Here is a 21,968-nt window from a genome sequence, read left to right as displayed (position 1 = left end):
GGGAGCACGAATGGAAACACAGTTTAGATCTGAATTAAAAACACAGATGGGAACAATGGAAGCACGGTTAGACTCACTGGGATCACAAATGGGAACAATGGAAACACGGTTAGACTCATTGGGATCACAGTTAGGATCTGAATTGAAAACGGTGGCAACACGGCTAGAAACAGAGATGGAAACAATGGAAACACGGTTAGATTCACGAATAGGGACATGTTTCAAAAATATGAAAGATGAATTAAAGAAAGAAATCAGAGAAGAAGTACAACCGATTTTGAATTCTCACAATAAAAGATTAATTGCAGTAGAGATTAGACAAAGGGAACAGGATAGAGAACAGGAGGAAAGAGATCGCGTGATAGTACAGAAATTTTCAGAGTTAAATTTACAACGTGCAAAAGATAAGAAAGAAATATTTGAGAGAATCGAGGAATCCGTACCAGATGACAGATTAAATAACCTAACACAACAGTATGAACAGTTAACTACTAAATGTGTTAATACTGAAACCCGAGTCGCGACACTTACGGAAGACGTAAATAAACAGAAAGAACAAATAGGTAACTTATCGGAAAGAGTGGAGGAGATTTCAGATAAATTGACAAATCTTAGTTTGAATGGGGACAGAGATTCAGATGACACAGCTCCATTGCCATTTTCAGAAACCGAAGAGTACCAGAGCATAAATAAACATGTTGAAAATGAGGGAAAATTTAATGAACGCGTGAAAAGGGAATTTGAGGCATTAAAAAAGCAAGTCAAACAAATTGAAAGCAAAATCGTAGGAAAGGACGGTAGAAGAAATTTGGAATCACCGATAGCAGCGGGTTTTGAAGAAAGTAATTTATTTCATTTACGGGATGCAACAAGAGAGCGCCAGGCGCGTGAACTTGACAATAATCGACATTCGGACTGGGACAGACGCGGTAGGTCTTTGTCGCCACGAGGCGAAAACTTTGACTATAAACACTTTTTGACTGTTCGGAAATTTAAGATCTTCCGCAATTCTAAGAATGAGATACATCCATGTTCATGGTTAGATCAATTTACGTACGCACTTCCGCTAAATTTGCCACTAAGTTACAAACCAGAAATTATGTGCAGCTATTTAAGTCCTCAGGGGATTCACTACTCTAAGTGAATATGTGCCGTAGCGAGCATAGGGCCCCGAGCTGTAGTGGTGCTATTTCTCTTTTAGTTTTCTGCACCGCTGCCTACTCTTTCACTATTCTTTGCATCTATCGAAACAACTCTTCGACTATCGATCTATCTAGAGAGTAGATAAACAATAACCGGATATGACTATTTTACCTAAAAGTGATTTCGTAAATTACCGTTTGGACTTTACTTTCAGCAGCATTCATTCGTAGTTTAAATGAAATTTTACCTTTTTATCTTCGTGACAATATTACTTCTTATGTCGACGACATTCTTATTGCTAAACATTCTTGGAGTGAGCACAACAAAATTTTGGATTCATTGTTACGTATCTTTGCAAGAGTTGGCATTACAGTGAACTTAGAAAAATCTGAATTTGGTCGTTCTCAGGTGAAATTTCTCGGTCACATTATTTCTACAGAAGGTATTCTTCCTGATCCAGAAAAATTAGACGCTATTCGTAATTATGCTGTTCCTACCACAAAACGTGATGTTCGTAGTTTCCTTGGTGTCTGTAATTTTCTTAGACGCTTTGTTAGATTGGACAATTTGGCCACACCTCGTTTATGTGAACTATCCGGAAAGAAATCTAATTGGTGTTGGGATGACGAAGCTCAGTCAGAATTTGAACAACTCCGTGATGCTTTAGTTGCTGCTCCACTTCTTTCACATCCAGATTTATCTAAAGATTTTTGTTTGGCACGGATTCATCATACAAAGGCCTAGGTGCACATTTATTTCAAGAGACAGAAGAAAACGGCGTTGTAGTCCAGAAAACTATTGCATTTGGAAGTCGTGTTCTCTCTAAATCTGAAAAGAATTATTCGATTATGGAACTTGAAGCTTTGGCTGTTGTTTGGGCTTTTACAAAATTTCGGACATTCTTGTTTGGCAGACATACTAAGGTTTACACCGATCATCGAGCTCTGGAATTTCTTATGTCGACAAAATTAACTCATGGCAGATTGTCACGATGGGCGTTGTACCTACAGGAGTTTGATTTTAGTATTGTTTACATACAGGGTTCTTCAAATATTGTTGCTGATGCTTTATCACGTGCACCTATGGGTTTGAAACAAAGTGCTGAAGAGGACTGCAAGGAAAACAATTATTGTTTGATGTATATTCAAGGTGTTGCATTTGAGAACTTTATTTCGTCTTCGCTCCAGGACATTGCTAAGGAGCAAAATAAGGATCCAATCTGGAAGGACATTAAGGAGAAGTGGAAGAGAAAGGAAAGCGTAGCGATTAGACAGCATTATTTAGTTCGCAATGACATTCTTTTCAAACGAAAATCGGTCGACAACTCTGTTTGGTTAGTTTGTATTCCTGATGAGTGGGTTAATAAGCTGATTTGGTATACGCATTTCAGTTATGCACACTTTGGTCCCAGAAAATGCTTTCATAAATTACGAGAAAATTGCTACTTCAATAATATGGAAAAAACGTATTCGATTTGTTCTTGCCAAATGCAAATTATGTCAAAAGGCTAAACCGCCGACAGTTTCTCACAGAGCACCGTTGTTTCCTATCATTCCAGCAAAATTAAAGGACATGGCTGCAGTTGATTTGTTCGGTCCAGTGGTTCGATCTACTAATGGTTTTGCGTACATTTTCGTAGCAGTGGAGTTGACAACAAAATATGTGTGTTTTACACCGTTACGCAAAGCAACAGCTCGTTCAGTATCTAATGCTTTCATCAAACATTTTCTTAAAGAAGTGGGTCATGTTGATAAGGTTATATCAGATAATGGATCACAGTTTCGTTCTAAAATTTGGCTTCGTACTCTACGGCGTCGTAAAATTAAACCAATTTTCATTTCACTTTTTCACCCTTAATCTAACGCTTCAGAGAGATGGATGAAGGAAATCAATAAATTGTGTCGTCTTTATTGTCATCAGAATCACAGAACGTGGGATCAGTATCTTCATATTTTTCAAAACATTCTGAATGAACTTCCTAACGACTCAACTTCTTTACCACCTATACTGATATTAAAAAACAAAGCACCGACAAATCGCATTTCTGAAATCGTTCCTTTTCCGCCTTCACGGAAACTGCGGCAGTCTGAAGTTGTCAATCTGGCTCTACAAAATATTGCATCTGCGGCTGCTAGAAGAGTGAAATCAGCAAAGCGTCCTGGTCGTTTAAAAATCTTGTCAGTTGGTCAGTAGGTGTTAATTAAGTCTCATCGATTGTCTCACAAAGGAAAAGGCTTGTGTCGCAAATTTTTTCTGCTTTATAACGGTCCATATAGAATTCGCAAAATTATTCATGATAACACTGTCGAAGTAGAAACTCTTAAATCACGACGCTCTAAGGGAATACATCATATATCTAACGTTAAAATTTTTGTGGAATGATATACTTTTGAAAAATTTTTTGTAGAATGACATACTTTTGAGGAACTAACAGCTACATGTAAACATGCGGAGAGTACAAGGATACCGCGCTGTGTTTTGGCGGCGGCACATACTCAAAGCAACAGTCAAGTCTGCGCGCCGCACAGGGCAGTCGTTGACCGCAAACAATCACTTCCTACGTCACGCGCCTACAGCCTGACAGCCTGACAGCCGTAAATAAATACACAGTCTAATTTCTCCGATTAAAATCAGTATAAAGCTATAGTGACTTGATGAATTCTGTTATTAACATTCAGTATTTTTCAGGATACGGTTCTGTAAAATATTTAAGAACTTCAGGTAAATTCTGTGCGTGTCCGACGTTAAGACGACTTGCTATCGAGAAAATTTCAGGAAAAATGTCATTTCGAAGAAGAAAGTAATAAACTAAAAAGGTAATTATTAATTGAGTTTATTTTTCAGGTAACATATTTCCACTTAGGTACGTACTTTAGACGTAATTTGCTGCTCGCGATTACGTGATTCATACTTTGTGCTAATTACATGTTCTATGAATTTGCTGGTGAAACGACGTGCTTGCGTACGTTAACTGATTTTGACAATGATTATCCATGAATTGAGTTGTAACTTGTGTATATTATGCATCGCTTGGGTGCACTGCTTTTTCACTGATGTCATATTTTTAATTATGTGCCTGCTGTGCCTATTTATTTAAATTATAATTGTCACCTGATAAATTGTGCTGATGTGGTTAGGTATGTAAGTTATACTTTGTGATTTAATTGCTTGCGCCTTCATGTTTATTTATTAGATTACATATGAACATTTATTTGCTTACGGTTATACGATGCTGATGACCTGTTTAGTACGTAAGATATATGTTTACTGCTATGCGTATGGATTGCACATTTACACATTTCTGCTTGTTGTCATAACTATACTTTAATTTGGTATATAGCAATGCTGATGTACAGTGTACGGACATGGAGTGTGGGTTACGATGTGGTATGGGTTACGGATTGTTCGCTTGGCGAAGCCTCGTTATAGAAATTGTGCTGCATCCACTTGTTGACATTCTGTTCACTACTGGTATATTTACTCGCTGTTGCTTGTTTTGCTTACGCTCAGTGCTTTATATTTTAACATAAGAAAATGAACTGCAGTAATTCGACGAGCGACTTTAGTACAAGAAACATCATAGAAGTCACATGAGCTGGAGGTTTTATGAAAGCTGTATAAATGTATGCCAATAGGAAGGAAGCTAACGACATGACATACCAACACAGTTCTTACACTGCATTTTTCGTGAGCAATTGAAATAGGAAGTGACACTTGACACAAGAAATACTCCACATGTTTGCTTCTGTTTGCCATAATACTTGAAGTGGTGTACACACTGTGAAATATTAGGATCATTCACACTCCGTAATCGTACTTAATTACTGAAAGTTATTCGAACTAAGTCTGTTAGAGGTCATGTATGCATTCTTTGTTTATAATTCATAATGAGTAGAAGATTTTGGTCAGATGGATTACACAGAGGTTGTGTGTTGACAGTGTGTCTTCGGATTGTATGGGATGAGGAGGTTTGCATTAGGATTTTATCTGTACTTGTTCGACGAAACTGACTTGAGGAAAGAGTTGTTATGGAAGTGAAATGATATTGGTAATATTGGAGTTTTTGTGGACAAGAGGTAAGGTAAATGATACTGGCAATAAGGTTTATATGTAGCGACGTATTGAAGAGGTATTATTGAAGTATTGAGGTTTTGTGATGCTAATGGTTATTGGAGTTTTGGTGGATAAGAGGTAAAGTAAGTGAGGTGCATATTTTTTTTGTTGGTCTATATGGAACAAGGAGGATGAAGATAGCAGACTAGAACACTAAAATGGAAGGAAGATTGTCTACACACACTTTGTTAAATCACTAAGCAGTAGGTAATTTATTTTTGGAGAGAGGAAGTTGCATATCTTGGCACACTGACAGTTGTTCAGTAACAGTACATTTTGATCTGGCTTGGCAAACATTGGTCTTGACATGATGACTATGACGTTGACTTAACTATTATTGACTGTTATACATTGCTGCCACTACTACTTGATACACATGATGAACATGAAATTTGACAGAAGTGGATTCAGACAGTTAACACTATACAATTACACAGTAGTACTTAATGTGGATGAAAGATGAGTGAGTGTGTTTTGTGTGTTTTCCTTTCCTAATCCTACCCACCTATCTCCTAAATATTATTTTATTTGTTTGTAGTGGCTTGCACTGACACCCATAAATATTATAGGTTTACTGATGTTTGTGTATTTGTAATAGTAATATGACAATTATCTGATATCATTTGTGTGTTTGTTATGATTTGTATGTTTAGTGTAAGAACATTGTAAAAGCATTTGTATGTGCATTCAAACTATTGTTCATGCTTGAACTGTCTAATTAGTGATGATGAAATTATGGACTGTTACTTGTACTTTTTCTACATGATTGGTGCCACTAGGACATGTTTAATTTGTGCTGAGGAACAGTGTGATCAGTGATAGTTGTTTAATGTCATTTGTCGGTGTCTGCACCTACTCAACATTGCTGGGTGCCACTGATGGACTGCTTCTACTGCAATGATGTTACTTCTTGCTGTCTGCACCTACTCAACTTTGCTGGGTGCCACTGATGGACTGCATCTATTGAAATAATGTCACTTGTTGGTGTCTGCACCTGTTCAACATTGCTGGGTGCCACTGATGGAACTGCTTCTACTGAACTGGTGTCACTTGTTGCTGTAGCACCTGTTCAACATTGCTGGGTGCCACTGATGGACTGCTTCCACTGAAATGAAGTCACTTCTTGGTGTCTGCACCTACTCAACATTGCTGGGTGCCACTGATGAACTGCTTCTACTGAAATGATGTCACCTGTTGGAGTCTGCACCTGTTCCACAATGCTGGGTGCCATTGATGGACTGCTTCTACTGAAATGATGTCACCTGTTGGAGTCTGAACCTACTCCACAATGCTGGGTGCCACTGATGAACTGCTTCTACTGACATAATGTCACTTGATGGTGTCTGCACCTACTCAACATTGCTGGGTGCCATTGATGGACTGCTTCTACTGAAATGATGTCACCTGTTGGAGTCTGCACCTACTCAACATTGCTGGGTGCCACTGATGGACTGCTTCTACTGAAATGATGTCACCTGATGGTGTCTGCACCTACTCAACATTGCTGGGTGCCACTGATGGACTGCTTCTAATGAAATGATGTCACCTGTTGGAGTCTGCACCTGTTCCACAATGCTGGGTGCCACTGATGGACTGCTTCTACTGAGATGATGTCACTTATTGCTGTCAGCACCTATTCAACAGTGCTGGGTGCTACTGCTGGAACTGTGAACTACTTGTTGTGAATATTTGTATTAACTGATTTTTTGTGTATTACTGTTTGTGAAAAGTTATAAGACTCTTACCTGCTCATATTCGTCATTGCTGACGTTATCGATTGAATTGTTTAACCACATGATATTTCTGTAAAGTATTATGTAAAGTCACATGTATGAAAGAATTTGTATTGCTTAGTCTATTTTATATATTAGGCTATTGAAAGGTCAGTGCAAAGCCAAAATTTTATCTAGTTATATGATATTTACGTATTAATATTATCTTTTATTTTTGTCTGTATTTTTTTTGACGAATTTGGTGGTATTTTCACCACCAATGCTGGCAAAAATACCATCAAATTCTAGCCCGTGGAGGAAGGGCATATGAAAGGTGGCTACACTGTATGAAAGGTGGCTACACTGAGCCACAGCGCCAAAAATCGCGCCAGAGAGAGTATTGTTCCGCCGCCTCCACCGGCAGAGCTCATTGAGAGGTAGCGGCAGGCAGTTCTTGCCGAGAAGTTGTGGTGGACACTGCTTGTAGCTGAAGTTAGACTGAGATGCGGTAGTGGAGAGTGTTGTTCCATGTTTATGCAGTTATTTGATGGGAGAGATAGCAGATGTTGTTCCAATGGAAATATTATAATGATCTGAGTGCTTTTCGTCAATATAAATTAAGGTAACTAACTACTGTTCTTTATTTTCTTAGTATTTGTGTGTCCTGAATAATGCTTCATTACAGGTTCAGTCAACAAAGCATCTGGCGTGTGTTCTTGTATTAGAGTGTAATTTTGGTTTTCTTGAACAATTATAGTATTTCTAATTTTCTTTTATCACGTCAGTATAATTGGTATTTAAAAATTCTTGTCTTGTTGAAGAAGAACCGTGCCAGATGTGCGTTGAGTCATACTTCCACATACAGAACAGCTACACTTGTGTTTGTTGTTTCGTAGGTTTTATAGTTGCTGGGGACTTAATTAATTAACTGTGTTAACGAAAATTTTCTTACATTCTTTGTTGTCATTCTATGCAGTCAGATTGCGTACTAAAACTAGTCAGGGCCAGCCGTTTACGAAACAACGTAATCGGACATACAGCGACAGGAAATTAAAAAAGTATTTGCATTTCATTTTATTAAGCCCCCATGCAACCGCAGTAACTGAGAAATACGAGGGAGACTTCACAAAGTAAGTTACGCATTTTTAAGGCAGATCAAAAAACTTATTGAATGTTGTACTGCACTTCAAAGTTACACACGACAGTATTTTTCAAACTCTCTGACAACAACGGTCGAAACATTCTAGCAGTCGTTAAATTCCTCTGTGATATAAATTTACTAGTCGCTCATAGAGCCATTCAAGAGGCACTGTGAGAACGTCCTCATCGTTGAAAAATCTCTTTTCAACCAGTTTCCTTTTTTCAGCTTGAAAAAAAGATGGAAATCGCATGGTGCAAGATCAGGACTTTCCGATCAGCGTCACCTGTGTGTGTTGTCTTGGTCAAATTGTTGGCACCATTTCACTACAGGTGGCCAGAACATTGGATTTTGTTCACACATAGTCACAATAGCATTGTGAATCTGTGCGCTATTTACACGTTTTTCCCTCAAGAATCGTAGTCTTCCCCTTACTTCAACTTCGAAGGACGTTTCCAGTTCCCGCACCATTTCAACACCCACTGTCACACACCTGTTATCCGTACCACAGCAAAACTGTGTCGGTAGGAAACCCGAAACATGTACTCTCTTCCGACAATACGCCACTCTCGTTTTGCAATGGTCTTAGCGAAGGGCGACATGTGTTAACTTACTCTCTGAAAGACTGCTCGGCTTGCCGTCTTATATATATGCTGTGGGGAACATGAATCAAAGACTATTTTTTGTGCAGAACACATAGAAGAAGTCTACTAAAGAGACTGCCTACACTACGCTTGTCCCTCCTCTGCTAGAGTACTGATGCTTGGTAGGGGTCTTTGCCAGATACAATTGACAGAATACATCTAAAAAGTTCAAAGAATGGAAGCTCGTTTTTTATCATCACGAAATACGAGAGTGTGTGTCACGGATACGATAAACGAGTTGTGGTGGCAACCATAAAACAAAGGCGTTTTTCATTGCGGCGGGATCTTTTCACGGAAGACAACCACCAGCTTTTTCCTTCGAATGACAAGATACTTTGTTAACTTCTACCTACACAGGGTAAAAGATGAGAAATCAGAGGTCACACGGAAAGAGTTACGAATTTATTTTTCCTGCATACTACTGGAGAGTAGAACGGTAGAGAAATGGAAAGTACTTCTGGCAAACACTTGAGTGTGAACTGCAATCATGTGTTTGTATATGTAGAAGACACGGCCGTACTGGTTCAGACTTCATTTGACACAGGTTTCCTTCTCTAATGCCATCGCCGTCGGCGCAAAGTTAATATCTGGCTGTAACATTCCTTCTCCCCTTGCTCTTCATAGATGCTTATCTCATTAATTTCCAGAATGCTCTTGTCGAATATGTTATTAGAGAGTTACCCTTGACACGTATGTATGGCTATTAAAATATGCAAGTGGAGTATAAATTAAAATAATTACTTCAGTTTAAAGAGAGCTCCTTTCCTTGAAGATTTAAGTGTAGGCCCACCCACAACTTGCATGGGCTAATCATTTAAAAAGAAAGCGCAACGGATAACTGTCTTTTACATGTAACACGTTGTAACCTCCCAACAGATTAATCCCGTGACCTCTGAATAAAAATCTGACTAACCTCCCAATGAAAATGTGACTCATATATAATCTTTCAATAATTAACTGGCTGTGAATCTAAACTGGAAAATCTAAACTTCAGCATGGCCCTAAAAAGTCATTCTGAATAGACTGAAGATTCTTACCCCAATTATGTCGCCAGGTAACGCGTATATATCTGCTCCTATAAGAACTTTTTCTGGCACAGCCCAGTGCAATGCTGGCCACTAGATTTTGTTATGTATATAAAAAACTGATTTATCCTTACGATAATTGGCATGACTGTACATAGAAGAAATTAGTAAAAACTTTAAATTCAGATGAATGACTGTCAAAAGTTATCTTTATAAGAAAGATTATTATTGAAAAATTATTGAAAATTATTTACATGTGACTTTGATATAGCAACAGTACGAAATGAATTGTTGCAAATTACATATGCGCGCGACAATAAATAATTATAATTTTTGCTTTTACCTTATTCTACATGCTCAGGCACCGCCATCGTTCTCCACGACCGGCCTTGGTAATTCCATACAGGACACAAGTGCTCTCTGTGAGCTGTTCAACTAGACAACTGCTCTCTAAGAGCGACCTGACCCAACCGCCCGACTGCCAGCTACTGCCCCTACTGCTGCCTACACTGCTCTCTGGCCTGCGATTCTATTGTAGCTAACGGACACTCGCTCATATCACAACACACTGAAATAAAAATGATTACTACCAGACCTACCACAAAACAAAATGGCTGAACCTTGGCTTGAGATGTGAGACAGAACGTGGGATGATAAACACGTGGTGGCACATGGCACAATACAAACAAAGGAAAGACCCGGTTATAGTTTCGACAAAATTTACAGAAATATAGTAAACGGTACAAACGATCCATGAACGTTTAAGGGATGAGAATTTATTGGAAAAGTAATAAAAGGACGAAATAAGTGCGATCAAGTTACACAAACAGTGAAAATACTCTAAAAGGCTCAGTTCTTGAATCACAAAAATAGCTTCCCTAAGCAAATACATATTCCACACTGAAGATTAAAATCAGTCTACTGACTGGTTGTAAAGATGCAATACACTTTACTCTGCTCACATGTGGCTGACAAACTCAAATTCCCACAATGCAAAAGCATCAATTTACAACAGAAAATTTCAGTAGAAATTCGAAATGGTTTCATACAATACATTTACTGTATGTTAACAAGGGATAGGGTTAGGCTGTTCCCTCGACCACTTGGCAGTACGGCTGGACAAAGCCATGGACTTTCAGTTCCAGAAACTCATGTACGATGTAAAATTCAATCTCACGCCGTCCATAATTCCATTTAATAAATTTACTATATACTCTGCTGGTCTGGGAATCCAAGGTCTCTTTGTTCTGCCCTACACATGGAGCCTAGCTCTCTCATACGAAAAGTATTCTTGTTAAAAAAAACTCAAGGAGGGTGTTAAATCTTCACATGAAACTTTTCCCCCAATAACTAGCATGAATACTTCTGACTACCAAAATAACTGAAATAAAAGTGGTTGAAATTCACACACTAAATAATTCAAATACCTCCACCGTGGTTTACCCACATATCAGTCCATACTCAGCAGGCCCCAGCAGAGTAGTAATATTTTCAGTCCCCAGTCTGCTACTTCCGCTACCCCTCAGATGGGTAGGTGAGCACCAAAGATGCAGACGCCTTTCCTGGCAGCTTACCTCTAGACCTCTCTGCCTCCACTTCCGCTAAAGCTATTGGCAAAACTGGAGGAGCAGACTAAGCTGAATTAGAAGACAGCTACTGGTTACTCTCACGAAAACTCACATTCACTCGTTTCAGTCACGCACAACAGGATTAAATGATGGAACAAGGATTTTTGACTCATTCAAGTGCCCATTTATTTGTAACACAATAATGGAAAGAAAGACATATCCATGTAAATGACACACTTCCTTCTGAGAGACTAGTGGCACACAAGCAACTGATACCATATATACAGGGTGAGTCATGTAAGACGCAACACCCCTTTTATTTCGTGAACGGTTGCACATATGGAAACGCGGTTTTCGGCAACTGTCAGAGCGTCGAGAGGGACGTATTTTTTGTTTTGTTTTGTTTGGTTGATGTTTTTAGCGCTGGTATCAACGGAGATATTGAAGCAACTACTTTTTTTCAAAAAATTGAACCGTATACCCTTTATAACTGCATTCGATAGCTCTTGAGAAGACAATTACGGTGATACAGCGTTTGTTTATGTTAACGTTGAAACCCGTCGTAAAAAAATTCGAAAAATATCCTAGAATTTGAGAGCGCCGTGGTTGGAATCGCCATTAACGGTGCAAACACCACAAAGCAGAGTCTCGTGCTATGCTGTGTCAGAATGTCAACACATTTTCCTGTTTACTTGTCTGCACTGCAGGGCGCTCATATTTGTTTCAACATTCGTTGCGTGCAGACATGTTCACCAAAGAGGGGAAGTTGGATGTACTACTTTTGTGTGGTGAACGTAAAAGTAATGCCGTAAAGCAGTACAGCGGTACAGGGCTATCTATCCGGATCGCCAATGTCCGACTCGCCAGGCAGATGCACGAATTATTGAGACCCTAGTGCGGACTGGCTGTATGAACGTCAAAAAACGGACAAGAAGAAAGACTGCAACTGACAGAGAACACGAAGAAGCTCTTTTGGCTACGACGCTAACGAATCCGCACAGTGGTACGAGACATATTGCCAAGGAATGTGGAATCAGCCAGACGAGTGTCATTCGCATCCTTCATCGACAGAATTTCCATCCCTATCATCTGTCACTATATCAGGCACTCGACGACTGTGATTTAGAGCGTCGTGCAGAATTTTGTCGGCTACACTGTGCGATCTTACTTCATCTCAGGCGTTCTAAATGGGCATCCGAACGCACACTTTCTGACGAACATTCTCCCGGTTCTCCTTGAATGGGTAGCACTGGACGTTCGACATTGTATGTGGCTACAACGCTACGGTTGTCCAGCTCACTCGTCCTGTGTTGCAACGGAAATACTGAATGGGACGTTGGGTAGGGCGAAATTCTGTTTGTTCTCAAATGGTCTGTGACGTCCCCCGATTTGACTCCTCTTAATTTCTTTCTTTGGGGACACTCAAAGATGCAGTCTATGACGAAGTCCCATCTACGTCAGACGATATGTGTCGTCGATTTGCCAGAAGGGAATTAATTGTGTATTTCATTTACATGGGTACGAAATTGCATTGCAATGTCAAATACATCGACAGTGTGTATTTCACGTAGCTTGCATCACTGTCATTACGCGCTTACGTTCAGCATGAAACGACGTTTCGTTAAGAAGAATATTTATTTTGCGGTGTGCAGGTGGTTACCAAATTATTTTCAATAAAATGTGTAGTTCAGAGAATGTATCTCACATGATATAATTTAGGGCAGTGTAGCTACAGACAGTTGCTCGTCAGCATGTATTTTACCTCTATGAAGCACACAGCCACGTACAGGAAAAGATAGGTCAAATCATCCTTCTGACACTTTTGGCAGCGTATAAGACCTCTATATTTTTGAAGAATGAGCAATTGATTCCTCTGATTCAGATCACGTAAATCTGGGAGGATACACAAATGGGAAATAGTTTGTGATACGCTAGATTCTAGCTTATGTCGTATTTCCAAATACTTCTTAGGTGAACTTCCATCAAGGTCTTAAGTTGGTTCAAGGGGAAATGAGGCTTTATTCTCGTAGCGCAGGCCTACCTTACGGTCTACATCCACGCAGTCTGGTCCGAGACGTCTGCTTGGCAGTGTTTGTACCGTAAATGCTGTTTCCGGCCACCGTGCTCTCAGATTCTAGGACATTTCTCGATTTTTTTACATCAGTTTTCATCGTCAACATTAACAAACGCTATATCAGTGTACTTGTCTTCTCAGGAGCTATCGAATGCAGTTATAAAAGATATACGGTTCCATTTAAGAAAACGTTCTTCCTCCAATACCACCGTTGATACTAGCGCTGGATGCATTAACAAACCAAAAACATACGTGGTCCCCGACGCTCTGTTCTCCGGAAACCCGCACTTATATAGTGTAACCGTTCACGAAATAAAAGACGTCTTACGTGACTCAACCTGTATATATATGAGAAGGGTCTGGTGGAGCCCCAACACGCTAACATAATTTTTCAAAGCAGAATTTTCTTTCTTCCGTACACTACTCTCACTTAGAATAAAAGAGAAGAAGGGAATGAGTGGCAGAGTTTTACGTCGCTTTGCGAAGAATAATTAAAGACGAAGGAGTAGGATTACTGGATTGTTATGGGAAGGAGATCACTGACTGTCTTTTTTAGGGAACCTTTCCGTTACTTGAGTGAAGTGGTTTAGGGAAGCGTTCGTTAACATAAATCAAAAACGCCGAACGAATATTTGAACGCAGCTCTGAATTCTAGTCTAGTGTTCCCTGAACACTGCGCCACCTCGTTGTGTCCAACGGGAAAACAGAAGATTAATCGTTATGAAAGTGTTAGGTACCTCAAAAAATGCTCACAATTGTTTGTCATGTTAGCATTGTTGTCAGAGCAGAAACGACGCTCAGCTGGAAAACTGGTACTTGTAAGGAGGGAAAAATAAAGCTAATAAAAATGACTTTACGAAATCAGACTCCATCTGTGTTGTTAGTAAGCACATTACTGTAGCAAACAATAACGACCGCTATTTCGTTATACCAGTTCGTTGCTAACATCCGATTGAAACCATGTCCTACGTTCTCCAGCAGAAATAAGTTTATGTAGATGAACACAATGACAAGATCCCGAGATGTATCAAATTTTCATTTCTGTTTAAAATGCATGCGTGCACATTACACTTTCAACTTTGCAGACTCGTAAATGTTAATGGGACAACTACCCAAAGGTGAGCAAAATCAGAAAAAATACTGAACAAATATTTTTTGAAGTACGAGTACAACAAAAATACGCTTTTTGATTTCAAAGGGGCGGACTGTAAACCATCTGTCGTGGTCTACGCAGACAATAGTGAAATGTGTCGAAAGAAAAAAAGGCTACAGATAGAATGCAGGCTGCTTGGTGACGGCGCCATTTCGCTTTCTCGGAAGCACCAGAACGGAGCTGGCCGGGCGAGAAGTGTTTACGAACGCAGACGCGGGCAGCTCTCCAAGTCTCGTTTAAAGAGCGATGTTCTGCTATTCTTCTGAAGCTGCAGCAAAGATTCACGACAGTTTGGCGTTTCACACCCCCGACAGCTGCATATTTTTGCTAGACGATACGACGTTAATAAATAATTTTCACTCTAATAGAGAGTACTAAAAAGTATTTAATAAGATTTTTCCCAACTAAAGGAATAAGTAACATGCATGAGTATATTTTAGAAATTTTAAAACACAGTACGAGAAATTAAAATGTAGGTCCCACCGAGATTTGAACTCGGATCGCTGGATTCAGAGTCCAGAGTGCTAACCATTACACCATGGGACCGCTTGTAGCAGTAATGCTAGTGACTGAATATTCTAAAGTGTAAAACTTCTCTTCGTTTTTGTTTTTTTACTGGGCAATTGGATAATAATCTTTTATTTATATGTTTCCTAAACTCTTACGTCATACTAAAATCAATTCCAAAGGTAGGGCAGCACATATTCGCTCCTTTCATTAAATCATCCTACTGAAGACATGCTTTCGTGTCTTTTTCGCCTAATTAACTTATTCACACTTGAACAGTTTTCAGTTCCTAATATATATTGGATTCTCTAATTTTACGAGTATCATTTTTCTAGAACTTTTGAGATACTCAAATCCCTGTGATAAACTCTCGATTAGTTGCAATTTTTTGCCCTGAAATTCGAACTTCACACCGACTCGCTCGAAAAGGTGGGTGCGTGTCACAAGTCACTAACATTGGCGCCTGTCTTATAGGCTACCCTTCCACCCGCTCCGCGTGTGAGCTTGCATACTTGCCTGCAACGTTTAATGTCCCGCGCAAACACCTTAAGTGTGGCCAGCAATCTTTTCCTACTTTCCGTTCATAGTATTTCAATATTGAAACCTTTTAAGCGTTTTAATCATTCGGCTGCCGTACGGTCTGAATTTTTCTTCTCTAGTTTTTATACTTTCGAAGAGCATTTCACCGCTTAGAAACAAATTGCGTCAAATTCCTATCCGATGTAGAAAAAAATTATTTTATGGGAGGAATCTAAATTTTTATACTTAGTTGTTACGCAAAGACTCCCAAATTAATGAATTCGGCTTTCAATTTCTTCTTCAACTCAGGAACCATCAATGACTCATCTACAATAGTTGATAAATACTTACCGTACCTTTCTATCATTTCATTGTAAAACCCATTGTTGTCTGAAAGCGTTGAGTAAGTAAAGTGAATACTGAAGAACAAGTAACACATTTCCAATGACATAAACCGAATCACGCAATTTCGTTCTCATCGTGAAATTTAGTATCATTTATTACGATAGCAATGTTCCTTCTTAGGAGTTGGGTAGCATCCCGTGATCTGATACATATTCCAGAATAAAACTGGCGTATGAATTCGATACTCATTGACTAACCGCAATATGTCATTTTTCTCTTCTAATGTCTTTTTCTTGATAAATAATGACCTTCGCGGAAAGACGTTCTTAAGAGTAGTCTGAATTACAATCCGTCCTGAAATCCTAACTAGGGGAAAAAGTCAAAATATATTACAATTATTTTCCACTGAATACTTTACCGTGATCTACATAATGCAGATGGACGGGGAGCGTCATTTAGCTCTTCTGTCAATGTCTCCATGCAGCAGGAAACCTCTCCTAACGACCGCTACTACAGTTTGTTCAACATCTTCGTGACAATCTCGCACTCGCTAAACAAACCTGGGAGAAAACCTGTAGTTCTTCTGTACAGCTCCTCTATTAATAAGTCTGTGACAGGTCCCAGACATAAAAAGTACTCAGTGGTTCATCGAACGAGGATTTTGTACAATGCCTCTGTAGTGGATGAATTACATTACTTACATTAGGGTTCTTCTAATAACCTCAGTCTATCATCCGCATTTCCTACAATTAGCTTTTTGTCGTTATTCCACCCTTAACTGCTTCGAACATATATTTCAATAGCAGGTCAGCAATGACGTAAGGAAATAATAAGTGCCCCAAATACGTTTCATTCCTTTTCGTTTGGTGCTGGTTACCAATGGATTGCTCTTCCCTCTCACATAACAATATATTAATTACAGCTACAACAATGAGAAGCTAAATTCTAACTTTGCTCCCTTTTACAGGTAATAGCTGTGCATGTGGAAGTATGTAAGCAGTAACAGTTGTCAACATTAAGAGTATAATAAAGAATTAAAGATGGTTCCGCCTTTTTGAAAACATACAAATTATTGTTTTGCTTTAATACTCAAACATGATTCATCACAGTTGTGGCATCCTCAGTGAGTTTTTTCTTTTATTTTTCTGAAGTACCTACATACAGATTATTTTTAGGTTAGGAAATATGTTGCACCGCATTTTGTTGTTACTGAAACTATATATGTACTTCGTCTTTTATTTTACATTGAGTGTGTCCTGTGACTGCCAATCCGAATCAGTACACCATGTAATATACAAACATGGGGCATGTTGGGATATCGTCTGTATTTAATTTTAGTTAAGTTTTTTAGTTTATATCTAACCTATAAAATTTATGTTCCAGTAAAAATCGTGGTATACCCTTTTTGGTTTTACCATTGCAGGATTTGAATGGTCCTGAGATGTGGCTCATTTTTATTTGTGTGCCCACAGTTCAGGACCAGCGAAATACTCCCTTGCTAAGACCAAAAACAGTTATATACCACTATTTTTACCGGAACATCTGTTTTAAAGGTCAGATACAAACAAAAAGTAAATGCAGATAATAAAAGAAAAACACCATCTCGGATGCCACATCCGTGATGGAACGTGTTGGGGGCGTTAAAACGAAAAGGTAATTTGTGTACTTTATTATTTTCTGCAAGCATGGGAATTGAGCTCGTAATTCCAATATGATAACTACTAGTACGGTATAAGATAGTTGCTGATGAAAGTATTTTGAATAGCACAATATTACAGCTTATAAGAAGTGGAAAAACGCTTTCAAATGTCGGTATTTGTTCTCTAAATACCAGATTTTTGATAGTTCAAAATGGTTCAAATGGCTCTGAGCACTATGGGACTTAACATCTGAGGTCATGAGTCCCCTAGAACTTAGAACTACTTAAACCTAACTAAGCTAGAACATCACACACATCCATGCCCGAGGCAGGATTCGAACCTGCGACCGTAGCGGTCGCGCGGTTCCAGACTGTAGCGCCTAGAACCCCTCGGCCACTCCGGCCGGCTTCGTTAGTTATTCATTTAAGGTTTTGTATTTGGATCACTGTTGGAGGGGATCACCAGTCTTCTGACCATCTCGATGCGGCCAGCCACTGTCGGTTGTCTCTTCACCATACAATTAGAGTGGCATCTACACTAAACGTCCTCGATTATTTATCGCATATATTCTAATAATTTGAGAAGAACAGCCTATTAAGCGAAATCAAACAAATTTAAATATGAAATGAGGAGACAGCGAGGTTATGTGGCGAAGATAAGTTAGTTACAGCCTATTAGCGATAATAGGGTTGTGGGTGTGTAAATCATTTATTAATTACACTGCTTGAGTAAGTCTCCGCACTGCTATATGAAGAGGTCCAATGTTTTCAAAGCCAGTAGGCTGACTGGAAGCGGCCAAACCGCGTATAGCACCCAGTGCCAACTCTTTCTGCGCACCACCGGTACTGGAAAGCACGCAGCGTAACTCGACCACAGCCCTGCTCTACGCTCGAACGAGCCAACCACACCCATTCCGAGCAAATCAGAACCCACTATTATCAAAGTCTGGACGACTGCCACAGAACTAGGCTAGGCACGGCCCGCAGAAACTTAACCTTGTACGAAGAATCAGGAAACGTTGACAGCATCCCTCGCTCGCCCCCTTGGAAAGGGAAGACCTCCGTCAAGGCGAACCGATTCTACTTGTATTAGGCAGTTCGCTTGTGTACAAATTAAAATGGAAGACTCTAGGATACTTTTCTTGTTTGTGGGTTCTTACTTTACTTCCTGGTAGAACAACTTCATCTTTAACGTCGAATAACAAGTACACTGTTTTTGTTCTACTGAGTTTTGTTTATTTCTAACTAGTTTTCGTCATATTAAGTCGTCTTCAAGAAACAATTCACTAACGTCTGAAAGGGACACTAGTTTTTAGCAACCAAACACAATAAGCAAAGATACTACCCACTTACACAAAATGCGGTGCACCAAATTTCTTTTTTAACATTGAAATTACACTGTACACAATGGCTATTGTTATTAATTAATAGCATAATTAAACTACACAATATTACACTAGCACAGGTTATTTGCTTAAGTTTGTAGGTTTGACACTGGTTGAGAAACAAACTGAGCACCTGTCACTTATGTTGTGAAATAAACAGGTTTTAAATTATAAATTATAGTTTACGTTGTGAGCATTACTATAACATTTTGTTCTTCAGTCATGTACTTCGGTTAATATTTCCCATTGCATAAACCATAATTTATAATGTAAAACATGTTTGTTACACAAAATAAGTGACTAGTGCTCAATTAGACATTTCTCAACAAATGTCACGCCCTCACAAATTATGGATCATAACCATATAACTTGCAATACTACAAAAATTGTCTATTCTAAATATCATGTTTAATATTTTCCATAGCATGAAGTGTAATTTACTGCATTAAAAAATGTGTTTGGAACACAGCATAAATGAAGAGGGCTCAGTCCGACAATATTTCAACCATTGTGAAAACCTAAAAAGTTAAGCATCATAAACATATTACCTGCAATACTGTCTAGCTTAATTATTTATTGTGATTAACTAAACCCTTGTGAAAAGTTCCATTTCGACATTAAAAAACGAGATTGTTGCACAGCATTCTGTGCAAGTAGATTGTATCCATGGTTGTAATGTTTGGTTATCTAAGAACTAATGTCCTTTGCAGTCGCTAGGTAGTTGTTTCCTGAAGATGGCCTAATAACCCAAAAACCAGTTAAAAACATACAAAAATCAGTGAAAAAACAATGGACTTGTTATTCAATCTTAAATAAAGTTACAAGATATTTTGGCTAAATACACCTTTACCCTCCTCCCTCGGTTAGTGAGAAAACCAAAACTAAAGTTCATCACGCGCTATGTACTTAGAATTGACGGGATCGATAGATAATTAAAAACTGAGCATTTTTCATCATTATATATGTGATCCGCAAACGAATATTTCCTAGTAGGGAAGGAAAGAAATCTTTGCGACTTGCTGGGATGTATCCAGGAGGTGAGCGCTGTTCAACGAAAGCGCTGCTGGCATAGTGACCAAGAACTATGCCTGAGGAGTAGAGAGCCTATGTTCGATTTCCAAATTCATTCTGTAGGGTTGTGTTTAATTTGTATTTTTTCTGTATAGATATTAGTAGGAGTGGGAGGTTTAAGAAGGCAAGTAAATCAGTAAAGAGTAATAAAAAAGTAAGCAAATATATGTCTGAAACGATTTGGATTAGTAAAGTATCAAAATTTTAAGCCTCGTTGTATGAAAACAATTGCGAGTAAGATTGCTATGAATTCGTTACGAATAGACTGCCCACTACCATACCTGCGGTTTGGTAATTTTGGTACAGTACTCAAATAACGTAGTAAATTGTAGGATTGTCGGTAGTATTGGAAGAGTTGGTGTGCAAAGAAACATAAATGAGTGTGTAGGAGAGGAACTGAGATACGACGGCCTCCCTTTGTTTTTTTGTTGGTTGTTTATTTTCACATAATTAGAACCAAACATCATTCAGTATTAGTCCGTTTTGTATTTTATATCGTTACAGAGTGTTAACTGCACTTAATAGGTAATAAAAATTGGTTGATAGTGCAGCTTATTGGTTTTATTTAAAGAAAATAATTGCTTCTGATGCAGGTACAGTTTACATCCGCAAACACAACAAATATATATAATTGTTGTTGTTATTTTGTACCCAATAGACGTTCTTCATCATGATCAAAGGCAACAATTTTCTGTTTTTATTGATAACTGCGAAAGTTGTTTATGAATAACAGAAACATGTTTTATATTACCTCGATGAGGCATTGAAGCGATATTTGGTAAATTTTTTGAGTTTTTTTTGTTATTTGATCCTTTTTTGAGAAAACTACATTTTGTTGTACTATGTGATAAATCATTATTTATTATTTTTACCACAGCATCCCCGTGTTTCACGTTACAAATCAATTTGCGAATTAAACTTGAATTAAACATTGACAGTTTCAGTTTTACTATAAATACTGTTTATTCTTAAGTAACATACAGGGGGATAACTATGTAGAAAAAGATCTTCTGTAGGTTACGAGGCCCTTTATAACTCTCATTCAGTTTGTAGACGGTTCACCGCTTCCGGTTTCTATAGGAATCTGGTAAGACACCGATCGCATGCGTAAACAAAGCCACCGATATGAGGTAAACCCCAGTAGGTATGCAACACAGTTAACATCCACATGAATTTCCCGCTCAATTTTGTCTGACAGGGCTGGATTGAGTTCGCGCCATTTTCAGTACCTTTCTGTTAACTCTCCGCCTGTTATCTCCAATCATTGTTGTCTTTCAGTTACGAAAGATACATTGTTTATGAAACATTGTTGTAGTCTGGAGGACACTTGTAATCCGCGCGAGCTCTGCTGCCACAATCTGAAATAAAGTAAGTCTGTAGTACTTTATTGCTTTCCTAGATTCAATCGATCTTTCATGTGCGTAAATTTAGACGTATTGAAACTGATTGCAGTTACCTTCCGTGTTACCTAGTATTCTCTCTATTTTTAAATTTTGGAAGAAGTGTCAAAGGCAATAAACCTCGGACAGAGTTTAGTAGAGATCCTAATGTATGGCTGGAATGGTTCAATGTGCTGAGTGATGAAGATGCTCACAGTGATAGCGCTAACTCAGAGACTGAGGATTCTATTCATGAATGCGGTCATGATTCAGGAACAGAACAAGAAGTGTCAGAAAATGATGAATCTGAATCGCAGGAAGAAGTAACTCAAGAGGATGAATTTTTTTAGGGAAAGATGGAATAACTAAACGGAGGAAAAATAAATATCCTACCAGTGTTAGAAGCAGATCTTTTAATTTTATTACTCATTTGCCTGGGCCAAAAAACAAGCTCGTATAAAAACGACAGAAATAGAAGTTCTAAATATGTTCTCGGATGAAAACATAATAAGCACTATCGCAACATGCACTAATATACATATCAATAAAGTTC

The 21,968-nt window shown here is 38.6% G+C and overlaps 1 non-coding gene across 1 annotated transcript; it reads right to left on the bottom strand.

Moving 5' to 3' along the window:
* Positions 1-15,044: 15,044 nt before the first annotated feature.
* Trnaq-cug (transfer RNA glutamine (anticodon CUG)) lies at positions 15,045-15,116 on the bottom strand. Its single transcript has one exon. It is a non-coding gene; the product is annotated as a tRNA-Gln (tRNA).
* Positions 15,117-21,968: the final 6,852 nt, after the last annotated feature.

The sequence above is a fragment of the Schistocerca cancellata genome, chromosome 2 (genome assembly GCF_023864275.1).
Source record: "Schistocerca cancellata isolate TAMUIC-IGC-003103 chromosome 2, iqSchCanc2.1, whole genome shotgun sequence".
Classification (NCBI taxonomy): Eukaryota; Metazoa; Arthropoda; class Insecta; order Orthoptera; family Acrididae; genus Schistocerca; species Schistocerca cancellata.
This window is presented reverse-complemented; position numbering and strand designations above follow the sequence as displayed.